The sequence below is a fragment of the Periplaneta americana genome, chromosome 8, assembly GCF_040183065.1.
Source record: "Periplaneta americana isolate PAMFEO1 chromosome 8, P.americana_PAMFEO1_priV1, whole genome shotgun sequence".
Classification (NCBI taxonomy): domain Eukaryota; kingdom Metazoa; phylum Arthropoda; class Insecta; order Blattodea; family Blattidae; genus Periplaneta; species Periplaneta americana.
Genome location: NC_091124.1, coordinates 120,736,373 through 120,755,076, shown reverse-complemented (window position 1 = coordinate 120,755,076; position 18,704 = coordinate 120,736,373).

Genomic DNA, 18,704 nt, shown 5'->3' with positions numbered 1-18,704 from the left:
ATAGGTCTATTCTCCCTTCTTCGGGAAAACGGTTTAAAAATATAGTGAATAATTATAGTAGCGAAATTTTGTTTTGATTGTATTGTACATACTTGCAGGACAGGGCTGCTTGCGTGTATAACATTTTATTCAGGTGCGTTTTAAAATCTTAGATTGCATGTATCTCAATTCGCCATATTGACGTATACGCCCTTCTTCCGGCAAACACCTCAATTGTTGAGCAGCTTCTCGCGTTTATCTCAGACTTGGAACAAAATTATTGTCGAACTGCATTCCCTTGAGCCACACTAAGACGACTTTGACCCGGGTTTTTTCTTTTACAAATGAAATCACATTCAACAAACAATTTATACTTACTGCACGTACTGTAGATAGTCGCTTACATTGGTGCTGCCTCACGGAACTCCCTAAGAAATCTTCTTTGCACTGTTAGTGCCTATTGTGACTCATGACACCAAATAAGAATCTTAATTTTCTGTACTTGGATCGCCATTTTCCTTTCTGCAACACTAGCATTGTCAGCGAATAACATCTAACGATCGAAGTTTAATTTTCACTGGAAAGGTTGAGAAGATTAGTGGAAAGGTTGAGAAGATTAGACTGAAAATGTAATTGTAGGTGCAGTATAAATATCTAGGTTGTGTCATGTAATTAATTAAGTTGATATGTAATTAATTAAGAAAATATGTAATTTAGTTGATATATAAATAAATTAAGGTGATATGTAATTAATTAAGATGAAATTTAATTTTGTTGATTTGTAATTAATTAAGGTGATATGTAATTACTCAAATAGGTAATAGTTGGGTGAAATAGAAGTACTTACAAGTTAGGTTAACTTTTGCTTATTGTAGGCATTATTATAGAATTGTTTTTATTTATAGTCCTAGGTTATATATATATTTATAGTTAGAAATAAATTTAGGTTTATTTTATTTTATATTTTTTTAATTTTCTTTTATTACTGTAATTATTGTAGAATTATATATGATATTATTGTATATTATATTTATATCACTGCCACCGAGTGTGTACCCAATTGTACTGTTAATAAATACATACATACATACATTTCTTTCACTTTGTGAAGCCTGTCCAGAGGCTAAAAGTGGCAGCCCCACTACTGGACTACCTAACGATAAGGCTAGTAACCTGTCTTAGGGAAAACTACATTACTTTCAAGCCTCAAACAAGCAGTATAAGGAATTCAAGAATCCCAAAAATTATGATGCAATATAAACCTAGAGGACATCGTCGACCAGGAAGACCGTTAAGAAGACTGCTAGACGGGGCCGAAACAGGTCTACAGAGGCCTAATTCGTGAAGGATGATGATGATGATGATGATGGTATACACTTCCTGAGTTTTTATCTACTATCTATTTTATCAGATCACAGGCTAAATAATTTAAATTTAATTTTTCAAGTGAAAGTCGGCCGATACTTACTATGTGGAGCATGAGTATCGCCCATTGTTCACTTCGGAGATATTGTAAAAAATGATTATACACTATGTATTGGTAGGAGTGGTTGGCATGTCTGTTATTGTTGCTCCGAATAAAGGAAAACAGAAAAGCGACTAGTGCACGGCGGAAGTGTCCAAAAGTGAACAGCGTGCTTTAATTCGTTTCTTGACTGCAGAAGGGCGTACGGTATATCTGCTGAAATCTATTGTAGAATGATTTCAGTATATGGAGAGACATGCCTAGAGAAATCAGCTGTAATAAATTATTTGTGTGCGTGGTTTCGATCCGACTGAACATCTCTACATGACAATCCACGATCAGGGAAAGCGCTCAATATTATCGCGCCAAATTTAATTCGCCATGTTGATGCTCTTGTTAGAGAGAATTTGAGAATGATAATAAGCGAATTGGAGCGTGGACAAATCAATGATCATTACCCAGCATTATACACTCTCGGGCATCTTAGAAGAGAAAATGTAAAGAATAATCGCCTACGTTTTTGGCAATGCACGAGCTTAAACTGCCAGTTCTACAAGGTAAGAATTTCAAAACTTTCGCCCGGAAACACTACCAAACCTCCCATGCGATTCCCATAGTTTTGGAGATTTGAAAAAAAAAAAGCTTGAAAAGGATCATATTTGAATTGTACGAAGCGCTTAAAAATGATATTAAACGTTGATTCACGCCAGGCCACAGGAATTCTATGAAGTCGGTAACCGTCACCTAGTATTACAGTGGGAGATGTGTGTTAAGATAACCGATGGGAGAATTAAGCAGTGAGTATAATTTATTTCTATTAGTGATGACCGGCTTTCATTCGAACGACATAATAAATAATATTTATATGACATACAGATATCTGTTAATGTGATTTACTGCTGTTTGAAAGCCACGCATAACGTAGGCCAATTAAAACTGCATATTTTAAACAGGTTACGTTACCGTCTTTCTAAATATGCTACCGTTGTTCAACTTAAAATACCGTCAGATAGTTCACCCATTGCACATGATATTAGTATTCAGAGCGTTTAGATAACTCATACCTTCGCCTGGAATGTCACGGAATATCTTAATGACTACACAAACGAGGCAACTTGGCCAAAAGTCGAGGACTCAATCCCTGGTAGACCCATTGACATCTCTGGAGACAGAACGGCTATATAGTCAACTTTTCTCTGAATACTCCGGTTTCCCTTCCACTTCATTCCACAATTTCCTCATCATTAAAGTAAATGAAGTCTCAAAAGTCTTAAATAAACAAGTTTCCTGTATTAAGGGGATAGCTCGAATTCTATTCACTGAGTGTGTAGTTAATCAGGTGTCAAGACATCCCCATTACAGACAATGCAGACCCATAGGATGACGGGAGGTTAAAGCTCCCACCTGTACAATTAATGACAGTAGGGATGTCAGCCTTAAGTGCCCGTCGCTTTTACCTTCACGAAAATACCCATTATCCTCATTTCTGTTGAAGACTGAGTAAAACTCAGGACTACAGTGCAGCCTGAAGAATTAGATTAATTGGGAATATTCATTAACTCAACGGGAATTCAAACCGCGACTTTTCAGTTTGAAGTGTCATGCCGTAACCGCGACACCACTGCTCACTTCTCAATCAAGTGTAATATTGAAAAATTATACAGGTGCTACTGTGTGTATATGAGTCGGCCGTGTTTGTACGTATGAGTTGCCCAAGAATGTTAATGTTTGTTATATCGGGAATTAATAAAAATGCTTCGCGATTATGTTGTCTTATACTGAAACATGGTGTCAGATGTAAAAAGAAAATGACTTTGAAATAAATAACTAGACATCGAATTTATATGCAAATGCATAATATATTTAGTTTTTTTGCAATTCATTTTGAGAGATTTTTAAGGTAAGTCTTAGTAATTCAATTAAGTGGTTTTATTATTTTCAGTCTGTGACTTAACATGCCATATACAAGGTGTAATTTATTCCTTTATATTACATAATTATCAGTTAGTAGGGACTGGATTTTTACGTAATTACATATTATATACCTTTCAACCTAACCGTATATAAATAACAAATCTTTGCGAATCTTGTAATTATCATTAATATATTAAAATTTGATACTACATATTTTTACATATTTACCCCACATTCCATATTATGACTTGGTATTACATAAATCTACATAGAGGTTTTATTCATTTTTACTTCTCTGACAGGGGGAAAAAACTTCTGCTGAGGAAGTTTACAATTTGAAGTACACAGATTTAAAAAGCCTTTTTACCCACTCAAGAAAGGAAATATTTCGGGACGAAACATAACGTCCTTAGTTCCAGGAAGTAATAGAGACACTTAACCCCATACCGCCCACTGTAAATATGAGTGAACAAAAGGCAACCTTTCTCATACAACTACCTTGTTTTGTAAAAATCACTCAGAAAGTAGCGTTGTCTTCATGCGGTGGATGGGACGAGCATGACATGATTTGTTTCGAACTTTAATTGTTCGGCACACGTCTTAACAAGTTTGCAACCTTACCCACCCTCTTCCTAATTATTTCAGGAGAAACGCATGTCAAGTCTGACATGAGACTTTCAAGTTATTGCTTGACCTCTTTATTTTAAATTTAGTAGACCTATACGGAAATGGTATTTTCCGCGCAAGTAGAAAGTATGGTTCTCGGCTGGAATAATCCTACCCTGATTGTCACTTTTCAAACAACAGTTTGTAAATGCCTATAGTTTGAGGTTTTAGTAGGTACTTCTTTCTTACAGGGAGCAGCTAAAATGCATGTGTCCCACGTCTCCTCTTATTTTCTCCTAATCCAGTAAAGCGAAACAGTGCTTGCAGTACTGTTGTGTTATTTATTTCACTCAGTTCTCTAGTTTTAGTACTTACAGTACCTATAAAATGCAAGTGAGTTTATCTACTGCTTTTAACTAAAATGGTCCCTGCAGCTTCAACCCTAAGGACAAAAATAAAATCATGGATTGCAATGGACGAAGCTTTCGCTACAGATGGAAAAATAGTAATGAGTCAAGTGTGTGGTAAAAAAGTTGGGTGCTCCATGAAATCACAACTGAGAGTCTTACCTATCCTACACCTGCCAGATATTGATATTAAGTATTTTCATGATATTACATATTTTGGTACATATTCAGCTTACTTTTCTTATATAAATATGTACACATTTCACACCTTGATATTACATATAAACGTTTTCGTCCCTCTTATCGCGACATCATCAGATACATTTATTATCTTACATTTTCAGCATGTTAACCTCATTTTAATTCTTGCGTAACAATCAAATATCAATATCAATAAGGTTAAAATTAAAAACTAAAAAATTAAGATTTAAAAGATAAAATACAAATATTTAAAATATATATTATAAGCCTTCACCTACTTATTTACAATCTTTTGAAATATTTTGTGATAAAAAACAAATATATGTACATGAAGACTCGTTTACAAATCATATACATAATACGACTTGTTTTATATCATATTATAGACTCTGTCGTATGTTGTAGGGTAAACATTGGTAATTTCGTGATAATTTCAAGAAAATTAATTTAAAATGCAAATGTCTAAATATATCTTTATTCCGATTTTTTCATCTAAAAGACGATAATTTGCTGTACAAATTTGGAGATATAAAAGATTCGACATGTTCTTGAACAAGTGCCAAAAACCACTTTTACAACCTCAGCTGAAAGGTTGGTTATTTCGTGATAACCTTGGTAATTTCGTGATATTACATTGATAATTTCGTGAGAAGTAGAAGAATTGTGGAAAAATTCATTAAAGTCAAATGAAATTCTCATTTATTGTTACAAGACTTCAAACATAGTAATTCCGTCTAATATTCACAGCAACAAAACATAGAAAGACATATCAACACATAATAAGAATGAAATCAAAGTAAAAATTGGAATTGAAAAGGGATCTTCTTTGCCCTGAAAGGGTGAACACTTTTATTACGGAGTTTACTACAGTCTATATTATTAGAGTAACTCTAAAAGTAATGCATAACATTTGTTTAAAAATTATATTTTTATCCTACGGCTTTGCAATTTTCACAGAATGTAGATACATTCTTTAGGAACAAAATGCCACTTTTCCACATAATCCCCGTTCCTTTCAACTGCCTTACGTAACCTAGGAATGAGGGCCTGTAGACCAGCACGGTAAAAGTCTGGACCAACACGTCTGAGCCACATTTTATCAGCGTGCACAAGGGAGTCATCTTCTAACCTCGTTCCGCGAAGGGATCCTTCAGTTTACCAAAGAGATGGTAATTGCACGGTGCCAGTTCAGGACTGTAAGGCGGGTGTTTCAGTGTTGTCTATTCGAATTTTCTGATCTGGTCTGTGGTCTTGTGACTGACATATGGCGGTGCGTTGTCGTGCAATAGCAGAACATCCTGCTTCTCCCGATGTCGTCGAATACGTCTCAGTCGAGCTTGAAGTTTCTTGAAAGTTGCCACATACGCGTCAGAATTAATGGTGGTTCCGTGTGGCATGATGTCCACAAGCAAGAGTCCTTCTGAGTCGAAAAACACAGTAGCCATAACTTTTCCTGCCGAAGGTGCACTTTTGAATTTTTATTTCTTTGGTGAATTATACAATAATTATAATTACGTGAAATAAAATAAAATAAAATAAACGTAAATGAAATAAAATAAAATAAACGTAATCTATAAATAGTAGATGCAATAAACCTAGGACTATAAATAAAAACTATTCTATTATAACGCCTACGATAAGCAAAAGTAAATCTAACTTATAAGTACTTCTATTTCACCCAACTATTACCAATTTAAGTAATTACATATCACCTTAATTAATTACATACCAACTTAATTACATATCATCTTAATTAATTACATATCACTTTAATTTATTTACATATCAACTAAATTACATATCATCTTAATTAATTACATATCAACTTAATTGATTATATATCAACTCAATTAATTACATGACACAACTTAAATAATTACACTGCACCTACAATTATATTTTCAGTCTAATCTTCTCAACCTTTCCTTAAATGTATTGATTTTAAGAGGACCACCCTGAAAGATTACCGCAGGTAAGCTGTTCCAGACTACTATTGTGCGGTTAACAAAGGAAAATTTTGTCACGTCCGTTCTTTGTTTTCTACATTTAACCTTCCTAATATGATCAGTCCTTCCTAAGTATGATGGTGTTGCTAATCTAGCATTGATATCGGTCCATGCTTTGTGTCCCATTTGTGCCTTGAACAATGCGGTGAGTCTGTTTTTCGTCGCCTTGACTTGAGAAGTTCCCACCCTAAGTCTTTTACTATCTCCTCACCATGTCCCTTCCCCATTTTGACATATTTTGCTGCCTTGCGTTGGACCTTTTCTATTGAATCGATTTGGTTTTGTCTGTACGGATCCCAACCTACTGCTCCATATTCCATAACTGGGCGAACAAGGGTTTTGTACGCTAATTCTTTTGACTTTCGGTTAGATTTCTTCAGAATACGCATAGAGAAATGTAGTGCTTTCCAAGCTTTCCTTGTGGTATTAGTGACTTGTTCCTCCCAACCCAGTTTGTTACTTAAATATATACCTAGGTATTTACAAGTGTTCACTTGTGGCACCGATGTACCATTCAGCTGATATCCGAGACAAATTTCTTTATACGTTCTACAGAAGGATATTGACTTACTTTTACTGACATTGATTTTCATTTTATTTTCTGTCGTCCAGGTTTCAATAACGTTAAGATCTTTTTGTAAGGCGGCGATATCGGATTCATCATTAATTTGTCTATATATTATACAGTCGTCCTCGAATAACCTTATCTGAGACGTAGTATTTCTATTTATATCGTATATATATAAGAAATAATAGAGTGCAAGGACCGCCCCTTGAGGCACGCCTGATTAACACAAATATTTTACACACATCATAGTAATCAGTTTATTACTGTTATGATTTTGTTATTTATCCCAAATCATTGTAACACTATACCGGCATAGATGGACGAATCTCTTTCTACCAGTGTCTTAGATTTTCTGCACAAAATTTACATACGACAAGTGGAGAAAAAGCATTTCGTTCTCATCTCCTGCTGCTTATATTTTAAATGTTTCAAATACAAACTCCCTGACAAACGAGGTAATGTATATTTTTTGCTTCTTTTTCACATATCACCCACCTATACAACAAAAACTGTTCGGATGTTCGCATAGCCTCTCCTAGAAAAGGTCCAACGCAAGGCAGCAAAATATGTCAAAATGGGAAAGGGACATGGTGAAGAGATAGTAAAAGACTTAGGGTGGGAATCTCTCAAATCAAGGCGACGAAAAACCAGATTCACCGCATTGTTTAAGGCACAAATGGGACACAAAGCATGGACCGACATCAATGCTAGATTAGCAACATCATCATACTTAGGCAGGGCAGATCATATTAGGAAGTTTAAATGTAGAAAACAAAGAATGGACGTGGCAAAATTTTCCTTTGTTAACCGCACAATAGTAGATTGGAAGAGCTTACCTGCGGCAATCTTTCAGGGTGGTTCTCTCAGAATCAATACATTAAGGATAGACTGAGAAGATTAGACTGAAAATGTAATAATTGTAGGTGTTATAAATATCTAAGTTGTCTCATGTAATTAATTAAGTTGATATGTAATTAATTTGGATGATGTGTAATTTAGTTGATATGTAAATAAATTAAGGTGATATATAATTAATTAAGACGACATTTAATTAAGTTGATTTGTAATTAATTAAGGTGAAATGTAATTACTTAAATTGGTAATAGTTGTGTAAAATAGAAGTACTTTTAAGTTGGGTTTACTTTTGCTTATTGTAGGCGTTATTATAGAATAATTTTTATTTATAGTCCTAGATTTATTGCATATATTTATTATTTTATAGATACAAATAAATTTAGGTTTATTTTATTTAATTTTTAATTTTTATTTTATTGCTTGTAATTATTGTAGAATTATAATGGTATTATTGTATATTATACATCACTGCCACCGGGTGTATACCCAATTGTAGTGTTAATAAATACATACATACACACATATACACCACTAGAACTTGCCATCTTCACCACACATACCGTAAATAAGGAAAAGCATGCTGAGACAGAGACATTGGGAGCAGTATGAAGGGGATTATATCTGCGAAAAACAGGCAGGAAAAGGATGTGAGAGGAACAACGACCCGAGCCTGGGACGAACCTACCTTCATTGTGGAAATAATAATAATAATAATAATAATAATAATAATAATAATAATAATAATAATAATACCATGATGCTACAGCCCTTTTAGGGGTCCAGACCGTCCAGTCGACTGCTGCCTCATGTCCACATGCCGAAACAGAGGTAGACTATCATCCAACTAGAATGGAGGTACTGTATTGTGTAGTTAGCATGACGAATTGATGAACACCCCAGCCCAGGCCCGCAGAACCCGTAAGTAGGGGAAATATGACGTCAGCCTCACTCCACTTCTATTGGGGCTGATCGAATTCCGCATAGGGTTTTTTACCTTCTCTTGTTGTCAAAGGTACATCAGTGGCGGCATGTAATTTTCAAAAAGGATTGTAATGAATTCATTGTTTTTATAATGCGTTATCTCGTTTCAAGGTTTACAATTATGCTACATTTCCTGTTGATAGTTTCTTTGAGATTTCTTTGCACCTAACCTGTTTTAGATTTTCGAAAACTCTCCTCCTATCATCGCCTACGGAAACATAAATTTATAGCATTTAAGTAATGAACCTTGAAAGTCACTTTTAATTTCAATTCAAAATGAACACAACGAGTGACGTCCTTAATTTTACAGTATATAAATAAGTAATCAATATACAGTTCGTAATAATGAACTTACCCGAAAGTTTGTGCATTCTATAATTCTTAATATGGACTTTGTTGAAATGTGGTTTAATATTGAAATGACGAGTGGAAATAAATTGGGTGGGACACAGTAAATAAGCAATTCTTTCGTCTTCAACAACAAAATAATCATATTCCCATTTCCTTTGGAAGTAGTATTCCTTCACGGGTTTAGATTTTGCCATGTTCCAGTTCTCTTTAAACTGCAGTACGCGTATTATTTGTTTATTTATTTACTTACATACTTATTTACTTATTTTCTTATTCACTTATTTACTTACTTATTTAGGCCTACTTACTTTTTTACTTTTTTACTGATTTATTTATTTATTTATTTATTTATTTATTTATTTACTTATTTATTTATTTATTTATTTATTTATTTATTTATTTATTTATTTATTTATTTATTTATTTATTTATTTATTTTGCTGGAGTGCGTTACAATGTTGAATGACAGCATTGATATCCGGTCATATAGCTATCACTCAATTATCAACGTACAATTTATTTATCGTCCTATTACTAGTAAAACCAGTTAAGACCAGTAATACAAGTTTTGTAAAAACAGGAATTAAAACTTTATTAATGCACGAAAAATCATAATAAATTCTTCAAATAAAGTAATTGGTTTGTTAACTGCAAGCAACATTTCGGACTTATTTCAATTTAGTAAAATACAGAGCACGGAAAGACATGTAGGGGACTGTACTTAACTTATTTTACACAAAAAGTGGATTTAATCGGCTTTACTAGTAATAGGACGATATATACATAGGGAGACCTTTTTACATTAAGATATGCACACATACATTTTAAAATTTATTTTACATGTCTTTTAATTTATTTATTTCCCTCATTCATTTTTCTCTTATTTTCTAAATGTATGTTCCTAAAAATTTTATTATCTGTTCATTTGTAATTCTTGATAGCGTATTGTATACCTGCCGCCGCGAATGAATGTTAATGCAGCCAAGCGTAACTAGAACGTCATGACCGCACTGGTAGAAAAGGTGGGTGGGGTAAGAAAGGGGAATATAGATATCTCTCTCAAGAGCTACAGTTCTGCAGGCCTGCCCCAGCTATTATAGCTGGATTTCGTAACCGGATTTCACTACTTATCGTAGCCCCTCCAAGTGTATCATGATTCTGGGAGAGCACCGATTCCATACACTGGCTGACATTTCATGGGAAAATTTCTTCCCCCATGAGGACTCGAACCAGGACACATTCCGTAACTTAAGTCCTAGACACGATGTCTTAAACCACAACGTCACTGCGCGGGATAATGTAGAAATAACATGATCAAATATATGATGAAAACTGAAGTAGAGTGTGGTAAAACACATTTAAGACGTTTACATAATATATTGAGCTGTAAGTGTTGCATGCAGTGCTTTTATTTCTAAAAGCAGTGCGCAGTCAACAGTGGTGATGCAAAATATAGAGCTGTGCAAATTCTGTAAAAGGTAATCAAAACTTAATGGGAATTTTATATCATGGTTCTACACCTGTGGAGTAACGGTTAGCACGTCTGGCCGCGGAACTAGGTGGCCAGATTCGAATCCTGGACGGGAAATGATACCTGGTTGTGATTTTTTCAGGGTTTTCCCTCAACCCATTATGCGCAAATGCTGGGTAGCTAACTATCGATGCTGGACCCGGACTCATTTTACCGGCATTATCACCTTCATTCCATTCAGACGCTAAATAATCTGAGAATCGTAAAATAACCTATTAAATATACATAACACGGTATTTCATTGGCTTCTATAATATCCGATGATTCATGTCTCAAAATTTACTGGTCATAGCTCTTTTAAGTACGATCTTAAAAACATGAGCAAGACAAAAGATAAATATTGTCGACTGTGCTTTTAGAGCAGAAGCAGAACAACACATTATTCCTGTGAATGTGAGTCAGTAGCCCGCATAAGGCTAATGTACAATAGGAGAAGTATTTTTAATGTTTGAGTATATTAAAGACGGAGAGACAAGGATGATTCTGAGCTTCTATATAAAAATTTATTCTTACATAGAAAACTCAAAATAGAGCATGGCATGAAAGTTCTCTTCGGAATTCAGTGACAAGTGACAATCAAAGCCTGCACGACTCTTTTATATTAATCTATTGCTATTTCTTGGTGAAATCGACCTTTAATATTGTAATTTTCTATGCTTGAGGAACGTAGCCTACTGTTAAGTTACACACGAAACTTTTGATAAATGAGTCATGCTCATAAAATAATATTTTAATATTTGAAGTACCTATATACGAATAACAGTTTTTATGTAATAATAACTTTTTCACTTGCTAAATTAACAGCTTTCAGACAAAAAATTCGGTCAAGTTTTTGAACACACTAAAATTTGTTATTAAATTACTTCTAGCACTTTCTCTTCCATTCTAAAAATGTATAAATTAAAATACTGCAATTTAAAATACTCCTACACTCAAGCCACATTTATTTTGTTGAGATCAAATATTTCATTCGTCATGATAAACAGATAGAGGAAGTATTACAAATATGAAATAGGGATACAAATATGAAGTAGTGTGATATACGACCTGGGTCGTGTTGTATTCTAGCGGAAGCCTTCCAAATTACTACGCACTGACACTCTCTTTCGCAGGAATGTGTTAGTTTGGAGTAAGAAGCTGAAATGTTGAAATGTTTATCATTATTGCGTTTTCGAGGAAAATTTTGGCCGTAAGTTCTTTTCTTGAATATGCATTGTTATTCCTCGATGTTAGAAATATTGATGATGTGTATTCTTAAAAGCAATGTATGTTTAATTGATTTCGTTTTAAAACCATGATATAATTTTGAGGTTGTAATATGACTTACAACATCAGCATATCGCAAATATGAAATACTACATTATTATTATTATTATTATTATTATTATTATTATTATTATTATTATTATTATTATTACATAGTATTATTAGTATTCCATTTTTATACCGTGGTTTCTATTTCGTTATTACTGTTGGCACCTGTAGGAGGAAACAAAACCTCACCTTCCAAAAAAACTTATAAAACAGTGGAATAAAAAGGCAATGCAAGAAGCCATAGAACAAGTTCGAGAAAAGACGTGAGAGACGATTCATCTGGATTCAGTATTACGGTTGGAAAAACGCCTTCTAATGAAGATGCTGAATGCTTGTTCTGTGCTTTTCTGAGTAAAGGCCATTTTGACTTTACAATTTTCTAAATCTTGTAACTTGTTAATAGTATTCCATATTTGTGCCTCTACTTTTATGAAGGAAATATGTTAGATTTGAGGAAATTTTTTTTTTTTTCAAACATTTTATAACATCTTACGAACTTCTAAGTCCGGTGTACCATTCACAGGTACATTCAGCAATAAACAGGACGATACTTTACCTTCAGTATTCAAAACAAAATGGTATGCCATATTTGTAACACTTCCTTTAGTAATCTCTCCATTATCAAAAACCTAGCAGACGATCAAATACTTGTATGAAGTATATAATGACATTGAATTTATATTGACAACACCTTTCAGAGACCCATGTTCTGTGTATCAGTCACAAACATCTGCAATTAACTCATCACAATTCATACAATTCAGTCAACTCAATAAGGTCTATATAATAATTTGATTCTTAATGTTGAAATTTAGGCCAAAAATTACTGCCGCTTACATTTACCAAAAAAAAGTTCTTTAGTCATAACAATACGAAGACAAGAATGTAGGCTCCAGTACCTCACTTTCTTTCCACTTCTATTAACACAGAATTATTACTTTTATTGCATACGATATAATTGTAAACTTGTCAAAATCAATCGTGATCTGACCAACGACTTCCTTAAGTTGTAGGCCTATATCTGGCAGCACATCTTTACACATTGAGATTCTAAGAGTAGTAAAACAACATTTATTACAATTTCAGGTGGTATTGAATTTAATAATAATAATAATAATAATAATAATAATAATAATAATAATAATAATAATAATAATAATAATAATAATAGTTTTATTTTCCCTGGCAGAGTTAAGGCCATCAGGCTTCTCTTCCACTCAACCAGGATCAAATCACATACAGAAAAATACATAACGGTATACAAATACAGAGTGTAACAAAAGTTTCTGGTACAGTGAAAATTTTAATTTTTCTCAAATATTTGATGGTAAATATCACATTTTCAGCCAAATTAATAATAAAGGATTGCATCACACCACAATCAAGTAGTACCAATTCCTACACAATAAAATTTGGTCATGGTTCCTGAGAAAAAGGAAATTAACAAGAGAATAATTTTAACATATTGTTACAAAAACTTTTGTTACACTCAGTATTAACTTAAAAAGAATAATAACATAATAAAGTAAAAAAGAGAGATTGAATACATATACACAATCAGTATTAACTTTAAAATAATAATAATAATAATAATAATAATAATAATAATAATAATAATAATAATAATAATAATAATAATAATAATAATAATAATAAATATATATAATAAAAAAGAGACTGAATACATAATCACAAACAGGAAAATACTTTCTAGTATAAAAGTATTAACTTAAAAAAAAAGAATTAATACATATGAATATAATCTGACAACTAAAGGAATAGTACAATTAGTATGATCAGCACAGCACGGGTTACATTGAGACAATGACAATTACCTAGATATTAGTGTTAGTGTTTACAGAAAATTAATATAATAATATAATAAAATTTAATTTAATTTATTAGAAAGGGAAATGCTAACCCTCAAGCTAGGACCATTCCCAAATTCACACCTGTTAAATACACTATTGTTCGCTCGTAGCTAGGTTTCGAACTGGCAACCTTACTCGTTCCTATGCTAGCTCCCTCCGTGCGTCGCCGCCGACGTTCGGAAAATTCTATGAAATGATGACGAAATGAACAAATGTTGATGGAATAGTGTATAGGTAGGGAAAATGGGAGAACGCAGGGAATTTCGGGTGGTAAATACCTGTTAGAAATTTCATCGAATTTGTTTATTTTTACTTTTGACTTGAGAATCCTAAAAATATTTCCTTTTATTTTGTGACATAATAAAATTGTGACAACTACACGCAAAGTTCCTTATTTCTCATAGCAACATGCAAAAAACTGTAATTTGCTGACATTGGCACGAGATCCGCAAGAAAGCATTGCGGTACAATTCCTGATAGCCTATCACTTGTGTAGCATAGCGGAGGAGTGAATGAAGATTAGTGAATCGTTAACTAAAACTAGTTTATGTTGGACTGACAGCATTTCTTGAATTTTAAAGCGCATATTTAACATCTATTTAACAAACCGCCTAGTTTCAAGACGACTCTTCAGTAGCTGTCTGCTTAGGTTCAAGGAGGGTAGAACAGCGGCAATTAAAGGTAAGTGGAAACATTTATTTGATTGATGGTCGTTCCGATAAGAAAAATATTGCTCTCTAAAGGTACGTTTTCCTCGGTGCGACTATTGCGATGATCGTTCAACGATGATCGTGCAACGATAATCGTTGAGCACTATATCTTTATATTTTCTATGGAGCTGTTTTCCTCCGAGCGACTGCCGCGACTCTAGAAAATACAAAGAAATAATGCTCAACGATTATCGTTGCACGATCATCTTTGAACGATCATCGCAATAGTCGCACCGAGGAAAACGTACCTTTAGTTGTGGCCCATCTGCTACTACGCTGGTCCTCGATCCAAGCGGTACGGGTTCGATCCCCGGCCAGGTTGTGATGGAATTTGTGGTGCACAAATCGGACGTTGCAGAGAATTTTTCACGGGGTATTCTCGTTTCCCTCTACCATTCCATCAACACTCTCCACGTCCCACCCATTTCATTTATCATCTACAATAGCAAAAATAGGCGGAGGTGAAGTCTTGGAGATAGAACAGGTTTCTGACGCTGATTTAGGAAGGACTTGAAGCTCCGAGCCGCTGGGACTTATCAGGCTACTCGTATGCGGCTGGCTCTATCAGGGACTGAAGTAGGATGGCCCATCTCTCAGCGTCGGCCAATCAGGAAGGACTAGCACTAGAGGCTCCGTGCCCCAAGTGCTTATCAGGCTAATCGTGCGCGAAATGGGATCTGGCTCTACCAGAGCTTAGGCAGGATGATCCACCTGTCAGCGTCGGTTTCACGAATGTCACCCAGGCCACCAGTCGGACTTGGACAATCATTGCATATAGGGCGTACAATGGGCCAAAGCGTGCCCGAGTTTAAGGACCCTTTCCGGGCCCAACTCCCTTAAAGCCAGCCAGTCAGGTCTCCTGGCTTGGCTTCTAATTTTAGACGTTATACGAAGGTGTTCTAAAAACATCATTTATACTTTCGTCAACTGTTAAATATCCTCTTGTTATCTAAGGTTGTCTAAAAGGAACATTTTTCTAAGAGAAATTATTACACATGCAGTTATTTACCTTTTGTTGCGAACCCAGCCTAAAGCTCTGGTTCCCACGGTACTTGTTCCTATGATGGATTGCATGCTGGGAGCGCTGATGTCAGTTCTGCGTGCTTACTAGCTCGAAATCCTGCCCCCTGACTGCTGCTTTGTTAGCTATCATGCTAGATTTGAGGATTAGATTGCTTGCAATTTTTCGTGTTAGCTTGTAGGCTATACTGGAACCAAAGATGATAATACAATATCACCGCTGGAACCGTGTTGCCATGTTCGTTGTTTTCCAACCAAATCTCTTTTTGTCTGTATTCCTGTTTCTAAGAAACAGCAATTAAACATCTAACTTTGGCCGTTTTACACTTCTGGTCTAATTACATTATTACGACATGTACTATTGTTAATGTACGACTTTAGTTGTTTTCCACTCACGGTGTAGTTTCTTTTTCATCATGAGTGTTGGCAACAGATGAAGCAGGGGATGACTTTTCAATAGGAATATCTTATGCGAAGTTTTACCGTTAGATGGCAGGAGCGTTCCATGCGGCACAACATGTTGTATGGCTATATTATGTAATATGCTACAGTTCATTATGTTCTCCTGCTTGTTGGTTTTATGTGTGTGTCAAAATTGTGTTTATAATTATTTTGTATAACGTAGTATAATTTAATATAATTGAGTATTTTCTTACCTTATAGTTTAATTTAATTTACAATAAATAATAGCGGAAACTTGTATAATAGCCTACTGAGCTATTCGCCTTAAGAGATGGACGGGGAAATCTGCAGTATGCAGAATATAGATACGAGTAAATTGAATGTTCATGAACCTAAACGAGAACTTTGAGAACAAGATGCACGAATAAAAAATAAATAAATAAATGAAATAGAAACTTTGTCGAAGGTGAATATTACTTCTTTAATCATTAGTATTGTAAGTACCGTACGCTAAAAGCAGGATATGCAGCCACAATGTGTTTTTTTTTATAGAAGGGACTATCGAGAATGAATTCCTCGTATTTTTTTTTCTCTAGTTGCAGAAAGATCAAATGCAATGTTTGATAAGATGATATAATATGATCGCAGTAGTATCATGATTATTTCTATATTTTCTAGGTTGAATACTATGTACGATAGTTTGAAAATTTGAAGTAAAAACATGGTTTTAATAATTAGTCTACAGCACATTAAAAACATTATTCACGAAATGGATTTTACTATAGATCGTCCTGGATAATAAACATCCCAGTTAATCGAGAGTTTACTACAGGCATAAAATTCGGAGACTCCTAGAAGTACTGAATATAATCTAAGCTAACATATGTAGCTTGCTGTCGAGGTTGCATATATTTTTATTAATTTTTCTTTCTCCTCTTCCAAAGTGAAACTGTAGCCAGCAATTTCTTAATTCAAGTAGTTCTTTTTGTTTAATAGCAAGCACTTTCGAGGCGCAATTTAATTAGTTAATTTTTTTTTTTAGATTGAAAGCATATATCAGAATATTTCGGGACCTGAATGAAGAAAAAAGGCTTTCCCTGATTTTTACATATAGGAACACAACAAAAATTTGTCATTTTGAGTTGTTTTTAAGAGTATTTAATGTACTAATACACTACGTAAATCCTCAATGTTTATATACCGGAAAACAAATGCACAGGCAAAGCGCATCCGTTAAATTACAAGCGCGCTATCTGTTGGTACTAGTTCAGGATAGGCCTATCCCTATTTGAACTGTGAAAAAATCCAATTGCGTATGAACATTAACCAACATAGTAACAAACACGGGAGCCAGCAGCCAGATGGGTACCATCAGAGCACCAAGCTTGCTCGACTGCAAGGAAACAAGCACAATGGGAACCAGGCTTACGATTCCGCTTCCTTGTCTGAAAACACTTAGTGGATTGCCTTCTTCGTATGTAAATTTGTCTTGTTTTGTATAAGATTGAGTGATTCCTAGTTTTGTGGAAGTTTACTCACACATAAAGCAGTCGTACAAAAGTTGAAATGGAAAAGGGGGAACTATATTCAGAATCTCATTGTAAACCTTACTTACTTACTTACTTATGGCTTTTAAGGAACCCGGATGTTCATTGCCGCCCTCACATAAGCCCGCCATAGATCCCTATCCCGAGCAAGATTAATCCAGTCCCTACCCATCATATCCCACCTCCCTCAAATCCATTTTAATATTATCTTCCCATCTACGTCTCGGCCTCCCCAAAGGTCTTATTCCCTCCGGCCTCTCAACTAACACTCTATATGCATTTCTGGATTCGCCCATACGTGCTATATGCCCTGCCCATCTCAAACGTCTGGATTTAATGTTCCTAATAATGTCAGGTGAAGAATACAATGCGTGCAGTTCTGCGTTATGTAACTTTCTCCATTCTCCTGTATTTTCATCCCTCTTAGCTCCAAATATTTTCCTAAGAACCTTATTCTCAAACACCCTTAATCTCTGTTCCTCTCCCAAAGTGAGAGTCCAAGTTTCACATCCATACAGTACAACCGGTAATATAACTGTTTTATAAATTCTAACTTTCAGATTTTTTGACAGCAGACTGGATGATAAAAGCTTCCCAACCGAATAACAACAGGCATTTCCCATATTTATACTGTGTTTAATTTCCTCCCGAGTGTCATTTATATTTGTTACTGTTGCTCCAAGATATTTGAATTTTTCCACCTCTTCGAAGGATAAATTTCCAATTTTTATATTTCCATTTCGTACAATATTCTGGTCACGAGACATAATCATATACTTTGTCTTTTCGGAATTTACTTCCAAACCTATCGCTTTACTTGCTTCAAATAGAATTTCTGTGTTTTCCCTAATCGTTTGTGGATTTTCTCCTAACATATTCACGTCATCCGCATAGAAAAGAAGCTTAAATATACAGTATTGTAACTTTCAAGTACCGATTTTTTTGTAAGTGTAAAAATAAAATAAGCAATGATTAC